The sequence below is a fragment of the Rhinopithecus roxellana genome, chromosome 9 (genome assembly GCF_007565055.1).
Source record: "Rhinopithecus roxellana isolate Shanxi Qingling chromosome 9, ASM756505v1, whole genome shotgun sequence".
NCBI classification, from domain to species: Eukaryota; Metazoa; Chordata; class Mammalia; order Primates; family Cercopithecidae; genus Rhinopithecus; species Rhinopithecus roxellana.
Genome location: NC_044557.1, coordinates 92631952 through 92640228, shown reverse-complemented (window position 1 = coordinate 92640228; position 8277 = coordinate 92631952). Strand labels below are relative to the sequence as shown.

Here is an 8277-nt window from a genome sequence, read left to right as displayed (position 1 = left end):
AAAATATGGTAGGGTCAATGGATTATATGGTTGTGTTGAGGCCAAGGACTTATAGTTAATGTACTCTATAGCAGATGGACTGCAAATAAGAGAGGTGGTGGTCTGAGAGAGAAATTCTTGAGGTTGGGATTCTGGAGGGGTTACAATCACTATAATGACAAAGTCTAGGAGTGAGTAGGAGGTAGTAGAGGAAGTCAAGTTCAAAGGCCATAGCCATTGCCTGGGAAAACCATGGTGGTGGCTTGAGTTGACATGGCAAAAGAAGATAGAGAAAAGCATATGGTGATGAACATTTCAATCTGATCACGGGACTCCACGCAGCACAACATTTTCAAGAACTCCAGAGTCTGAGCACTTGGATTCTCTTCCTGGCTCCATCATTTAGAAGCTCTGTGATCTTGGGTAAATTATCTCCAAATGTGATGTAGGTGAACAATAACACCTACCTCATGCCCTTGTCATGAGGAGTAAATAAGTTTATACAGGCAAAGCACTTGGAGTATAATAAAATATCAATAGCTGGTAATAATCTGTAACTCCTAGGCCTGGCCCTCTCTTGTGGATCCCCATGGCCTGGCCTATAGCAGAGGTTCTACAGGAGCACTACCTGTTCCCCTGGGGACTTATAGCCTAAGAACGACTGGTATTTTAAGCAAAAAAATGACATGGGACGAGTTAGGTTTTATAAAGATTATTCACTGCAAGGAGAATGGTTTATTTCAAATTTCAGACGAAAGGAGGGCTTGAGACTTCGATGTTCATTGAAGTGGTACAAGCATTGGAATGCATGTAGAAATGGGCCTACCCGTAAGAGAAGGTGCTCCTTGTTATGTTACTCAAGGTCCTTCAGAGTTGCCGCCCCCGCCACCCCGCTTTTCCTGGTAGCTGGATCTCCAGCCACTGCCTCTGCTCAGCATTAGGCACAATTCCCCTAGCCAAACTCACACCTTGGTTTATGGGAGACCTCTCAACCCTTTCACTGGCCACACCCTTATTCATCCTTCAAAACTCAGTTCTCAGCCCATCTGTGTAGACTTCCCTGGTGTCCAAAGCTTGAATGGTTCCCACTTGCTCTCTTCATTAGGATGTCCAAAATGGTTATAGTTGCTGTATTTATAAAGGTAGGTAGCATAAGACTTAAGATTTTCCTCTTTTAGGGATAAAATTGACCCCTAAAACTCACTGGCCACTTTACTCTTTAGTCTTGGAGGAATCAAGCTTCCGTATTTGTTCAGGGAACACAATGGTTGATTCTTGTGGGTGCACATACCCCATGGTCTTTTTGAGATCATGGCAGAAAATACTGACTCTCTTTCTGTTTCAGTGCTTTTCTCAGTCTCTGGAGGATTGAAGACAGTTAGTTAGTAGGCCAACAGCAGGGCTCTTATCTGGAAGCCTCTGTCAGATTTCCCACTGAGGCCTAAGGCTGAGAACCATTTTTTTTTTCTTTCATGCTTCAAGTTGGGAGTGATTTGTGTCTGCTGTCTATAGCTCTCAAAGACCTGTGGGTACTGTTTCTCAAAAAATAAAAAAAAAAAAAAATCACATTATTTCAACAGAGAGAACATGTAGAGCTGGTGCAGATTCAGCTAGATCGTCCTCAAAATCTTATGCTAACCTGCTGTTGGCGTTTCCAAGAGAGAGTGTGGGAGTAGCCTGAGACCCAACCCTCTTCCCAGGAATATATTGCGGTTATGGTCAGACTTCTGGTCCCAGCTGCAGAAGCCCTGGGTAGCAAATGCCCAGTTGTAGATAAAACCCTAAGGGTCTTTCCTCCTTCAAATAGAGGTGGCAGAGGAGTGGTGGTGGCTTGAGATTTACTGGGACTTTTGAAACTAAGGAACTTCCCTAAGCAGAGGGCTGGATTCTGGGGGTGATGTTTGAATGCTGTCTAGAGAGAATAGAGGGGCTACAGGAGAACCTTCTGGGGACTCCTCATGGCTTTTTTTTTTTTTTTTAAGATGGAGTTTCGCTCTTGTTGCCCAGGCTGGAGAGCAACGGTGTAATCTCAGCTCACCTCAACCTCCGCCTCCCGGGTTCAAGCAATTCTTCTGCCTCAGCCTCCCAAGTAGCTGGGATTACAGGCATGCTCCACCATGCCTGGCAAAGTTTTGTATTTTTAGTAGAGACGAGGTTTTACCATGTTGGTCAGGATGGTCTCGAACTCCCGACCTCAGGTGATCTGCCCGCCTTGGCCTCCCAAAGTGCTGGAATTACAGGCGTGAGCCACTGCACCCGGCACCTCGTGGCTCTTTCTGCTTTATTCTTTATTTGTTAAATGCTGGCATTTAAAAAACTGTGGTAAAATCCACATAACACAAAATTTACCGTCTTAACCATCTTTAAGTATCCAGTTCAGTGGTATTAAGTGCATCCACATTACTGTGCAAATGTCACCACCACCTTGTATAAATGGAATCACATAATATTTGTCTTTTTGTGACTGGCTGATTCCACTTAGCATGATGTCCTCAAGGTTCATGCACATTGCAACAGGTGTCCGAACTTCCTTCCTTTATGAAGGCTGAGTAATATTCTGTTGTATATACATCCCACATTTTGTTTATTCATTCATCCATCCATGGACACTTGGGCTATGTTCACATTTTGGCCATTGTGAATAGTGCTGCTGTGAATACAGGCATATTTTACCCTTTATTATAAAAGAATAAAAATTAGACCTATTCCTAGTGGGGAGATACATCCGACTTTGCCAAGTGTGTAAAACTGGCTTCTGAGAAGGACTCAACATGGAGGGTTGGGGATGGTTCTAATCCTAGAGCCTTCCTGCCCCAACCTGAGAGTGACCTTGGAAAAAATGGCTCCCTGCATGGTGTATGGGTGTGGGAGAGAGTTCTGGAAGGCTGGACCATGAGGGCTACAACGTGCAGTGAACTGTCCATGACCAAGCACAGTAAGCTGGAGATAAGGACCCGTGACCACTCCAGTGCACTCCAGTAGCCCCCTAGGGACTCTGTGCTCCCTGCAGAGTGGCAGAGGAGGGTACTGGGCAGTGGCCAGATGGAAGACAGAGGTGTAGCCAGGCAGCCTGTGTTGGTGTCCTGGCTATGCTGTCTGCTGCCACCAGGACAGCTTGCTCACATGTTTAGCTCTTGGTTTCCTCATTTGTAAACAGGGATGATGATCACAGTGCCCAGCTCACCGGGTGGTTGTTAGAATGAAATGTGACAACATATGTAAAGTAATTAGCATAACTTCTGGGTCAGAGGACAATCTTGGTAAATATTCACTGTTTTTGTCATTATTATTTCTCTCTTCTTTGAGACTGGAGACTCCAGGATTCACTGTACCCTTTGGACAGATTAATCAGCCCTGGCCTGTTAGGCATCTTCTAGGAGCTGGGGTAATAGACAGAGAGCCAAGTAAGTTTTTTCATGAGCAGCTTAGAACTACTGAATGACTAAGTCAACCTTTTTCTACCAGGCAACGATGGGCATATTAGTGCACGCTGGTGGTGCTGCATCATCACATTTTGCTTGAGTGTTTTTTTTTTTTTTTTTTTTTTTTTTTTTTTTTTTTTTTTTTCCACAGAGTCTCGCTCTCGTCACCCAGGCTGAAGTGCAGTGGTCCAAGCTCTGCTCACTGCAAACTCCGCCTCCCAGGTTCAAGAGGTTCTCCTGTCTCAGCCTCCCAAGAAGGTGGGATTACAGATGTTTGCCACCACGACTGGCTAATTTTTGTATTTTTATAGAGACAGGGTTTCACCATGTTGGCCAGGCTAGTCTCGATCTCCTGACATCAAGTGATCCGCCTTCCTAGGCCTCCCAAAGTGCTGGGATTACAGGTGTGAGCCACCGCACCTGGCTGCCTGTGACTGTTCACCCCCCAGACAGTGGTTTCTTGAGGGCAGGACCTGGATTTTATTCATCTTGTGTCCTTTGTACCCAGGACAGAGCCAGCCACAAAATGGGCAGCAAGTTATGCTCAAGGACTTCGGGGTGGCCTTGTGCTTTCCGCGAGTCTTGCCCTCACCTGGATGTGGCCTCTGTGGGAAGAGCAGGCAGGCCCCAGTGAACATCAGCAGTGCATTTTCCTAGAAGAAGCTCCTCAGCTGCAAGCCTCTCATAAATGAGAGAGGAAGACTCCATGGGTTTAGAGACTGGGGCCTCGGGGATGATTTTACAAAATTCTGAAATGTTTCAGGGATGGAATCTTCTCAGGATGGTTCATGGGGTCGGGAACACCTGGAACAGGGCCTAGATCTGGACATCCCATTGTGGAAGAGCCTGTTGCATTCTTTCCTGTCCATGCCCAGGGATTTTTGTGTCCCTCTTCTAGAAGCAGGGCCAGCCCTGGCTGCTGTCCAGCGAGGCCACTCCTGACACCTGTTGTGTTTGCCCAGCAGTGAGTGGGGAGCGATGGTTTTTGTTCTTAGGCAGGCACAAATGGGCCCTGTGTGCAAGGCCAGATTGGCCTGAGGCCCGGGCTAACTTTCCAGCACCATTTCCCCCTCTGTCCACGTGTCTTAGAGTTAGGCCCAACCTGAGTTCAGTTCCCAGCTTTGTTTTCATCACAGGTCAACTAGCCTCTCTATACCTTATTCTTCACCTGAAAAAAAAAAAAAAAAAAAGAAAGAAAGAAAAAGAAAAAAACCCAGAGGCTTTTACTATCCTCCCAAGGCTGCTGTGAGGACCAGATGGGAGAAGCTAACCAAAGCACAGACCTCAGGGTCCACATCACAGAGAAAGGGCTGGGTAGTTTCCTTCCCTTTCTCAGCTCCCAGCACAAAATGTGTCTCAGTACACAATCGGCTCTTGTGCGTCTCCTGCTGGACTCAAGCTGCTCCCTCCCTCCAGGGCCTGCATCTCCCATCTCCCCTAGAGAAACTGTGCTGAGTCTCAAGCTCCAGTCCCTCTGTACAGCCTTCTATGCCCAGCCCAAGCAGAACTGATGGTTCTCTTCTTGGTGGCCTGGGCCTTTGGTAGACCCAACAGAATAAGATTTCCCTGCAGGTCTAAAATCTGGCATTTTCTGTATTGCTAGGATTTCCAGAGTTTAGGCATTTTTAACTGCCACACTGCCCAAGGGTACTAAAACCTTCTTTAAGCATATGAGGTAGATATTTGCACACCAGTGTATATACACAAATGCAAGTCAATATTTTAAGACGTTATTTCCAGTATGGGTTCTATAAATGACAAACATTCACCTCTCCTGGTAAGGAACACCCATCCATACTATCAGACTGTTATTTGTAGCTCAGCAGCACACACACATACTTGTGTGCCACTCATCAAAGCAAATTTCCTGTCCTTTCTTTTTTTCTGACATTACTAAACTATGATTTACGATAATAAAATGTGCATTTTTCTATTGTGTAAGAATTTGGATGAAATCCCAGCGTGGAGAACAAAGATCAATCTGAATCCTGACGTTCAGAAGAGAAGTGCAGGCCCCACATATGGAAGGCAGAAGGAGCTAGTGCATGGCGGTACCTTCCTACAGTGCAGGTAGGAGAAGGCCAGTGACTCATGAGGGAAGTTCCAAGAGGTCAAGAGATACTGGGGTAGGAGATCCAGAGTTGGGCTCTAAGAGAACCTCCCTAGAGATAGGAGGAGGAGGAGAAAGGCAGTTGAGCACCATCAGGGCAGATGCTTGTGAGCCTCTGTACACCGGGTTGTGAGAGTGTGGAGTACTGGAGAACTTGGCACATGTCCCAGAGTCTTGGGGCAAACATGGAACACAGGCAGGTGGCACCTCTCACCTGGAGAAGGGAGAGGTGGGAGACAAACAGAGCTGCCAGGAGACAAGGGGTGTGTTGTGTGAGCTGTATGAGGCAAGGACAGATAGATGGGTTTCCTGTGTAGCCTACTCAAAAGTGCTGCCCGCTAGGTGTGTGGAACCCACAAGAAGGTAGCTACAGGGGGACTAGCCAAGTCGGAAGCTGAATGCAGGTCCTCAAGTGTCAGGACATGCTTTGGTGCAGGGATGCTCATCAGCGTCTCTAGAGAACCAGTTCAAGGGGCAGCAACTGTGAGTCTGACAAGCAGACACCCACTGCGCCAGCTAAGTGGAAATACTTTTGTCTCTTCTGTCTTTCATCCTCGTTCCTCTTAGTTCCTGACACTGGAGGGCCCAGAGGCAGCAGAGAGAGTGGGAGCCACAGCTAGGGGAGTGCCCAAACCCACTTCTCCCTGGCCTCTTACTGCTGGTTCCCAAGGCAGAGGGCAGCCCGGCTGACATGATTTGCGTGAGATAGAAGTTTAAGTATTACGCTTCAGTAATATTTTTTATTATTTTTTTAAATTTAAAGTCAATAACTTTTTTTTCAAGGAATTCCATGTTGTGATTTCTTCCACTCTCCATCAAGGTCACTTTAGATCCTCTAAAGAGCTGGAGTCAAAAGATTTATCTTCAAGTTAGCCCTTTTTAATGAAACTGAGGCTTATTTTAATCCAGTTGTCCTGTCAGCCAATAGTTCTTCTATTTTGGCTCCTTTCATCTCCTTTCAATATGGAAATACTGATGAAGACTTCAAAATTCATCAAGACTCTTTGGGATCTAATTTCTTCAACCAATTTACTTTAGAGTCTTTTTTACTGTAGGTGGTGGGTCTTCCTGCTTCTCAATTTGACACCCTCTCTTAACACGAATGAGTTCAAATCATATTCATTCCTAAGCGATCACATTCAAGAATAGTACAGATGTGTGGAATATGCCTATACCTTTAGCTCCAGACGCCATGTTCTCAAGATAAAAGCCTTTAAAACAAAAAGCCATCATATGTATCAAGTCAATAAGAAATTGGAATACAAAATTAACATAACTGAGGAGTTCCTTGTATCCCATGCTGTTTAACTATCTATTCTACAGTCCTAGAATCAATCTTTTTTTAAAATTAAGAGATAGGGCCTGTCTTTGTTACTCAGACTTGAGTACAGTGGTGCCATCAAAGCTCTGTGCAGCCTCCTGGGCTCAATCCTCTTGCCTCAGCCTCCCCTTCCTGAGTAGCTACAACTATAGGCACATGTCCCAATACCCAGCTAATTTTTCAAGTTTTGTGGAGATGAGGTGTTTGTTACTTTCTTGTCCAGGCTGTTTTTGAACTCCTGGCTTCAAGCAAAACTCCCACCTCGGTGTGGGGATTGCAGGCATGAGCCACGGTGCCTGTCCTGGAACCAACCTTTATTGCTATCAATACTCCCACCAGTTAACTGTGTCAGGTATCATAGTTTCCCTTCTTATATGTATTAAAACTCGTACTGAACAATGAGTTCTGGGTTGCAAAGAAGATTTATTTTTTGCTCTTATCAGTAAGTCTTTGTCCACAAGTCAAACAAAAACATACATAAGTGCAGAAGTAATATTTAAATATTACTCATCAAAGTACATTTCCCGTCTTTTTTTCCTAAAATTATTAAAATATGATTTATGATAACAAAATACTATTTTTCTACTGTGTTAGAATTTGGATGAAATCCCAGTATGGAGAACAGAGATTGGTGAGAACTCTGACATTCAGGCCGGGAGCAGTGGCTCACGCTTGTAATCCCAGCACTTTGGGAGGTTGAGGCAGTTGAATCACTTGAGGTCAGGAGTTAAAGAGCAGCCTGGCCAACATGGTGAAACCCCATCTCTACTAAAAATACAAAAATTAGCTGGGTGTGGTGGACACATACCTGTAATCCCAGCTATTTGGGAGGCTAAGGCAGGAGAATTGTTTGAACCTGGGAGGAGGAGGTTGCAGTGAGCCAAGACTGCACCACTGCACTCCAGCCTGGGTAACAGAGCAAGACACTGTCTAAAAAAAAAGAAAAGAGCCCTGACACCCCGACATTCAGAAGAAAAGTGTAGGCCCCACCCATGGAAGGCAGAAGGGTCTGTTCCCTGGTGGTGTCTTCCTACAGCACAGACAGGAGGAGAACAGTGACTCATGGGGGAGTTTCTGAAACATGACTCTTAAGTAATACTTAAACTTCCACCCCATGCAAATTGAGCCAAGTCAGTCAGGCTGCCCTCTGACTCAGATGTTGTTCCTGAAGGGGAGCTCGAAGCCATGGTTTCTGCTGGAGCTGTCACTCGTGGGTGGGGAGGGAAGCGATGACAGACTGCATCCGAAGAAGTCTATTTTGTAATTGTACCTTACCAAATTCAGCCATTCAACAGAATCATTATCAAAATGTAGACCATAAGAGCGTCCACCCTGAGTGAGTCTACTCTTTGGTTGCTTCCAGTTTTAGGCTCTGGGATATATTATAAAGTATGCATTTTTTTTCATGCCCTCCTGAAACACGACTTTGGCGATTCCAGTGTGCT

General features: G+C 45.5%; 1 non-coding gene across 1 annotated transcript; it reads right to left on the bottom strand.

The window, feature by feature from the left end:
* Window positions 1–7191: 7191 nt before the first annotated feature.
* On the bottom strand, window positions 7192–7318 carry LOC115899814. Its single transcript, XR_004059417.1, has one exon. It is a non-coding gene; the product is annotated as a small nucleolar RNA SNORA40 (small nucleolar RNA).
* Between the last annotated feature and the right edge of the window lie 959 nt (window positions 7319–8277).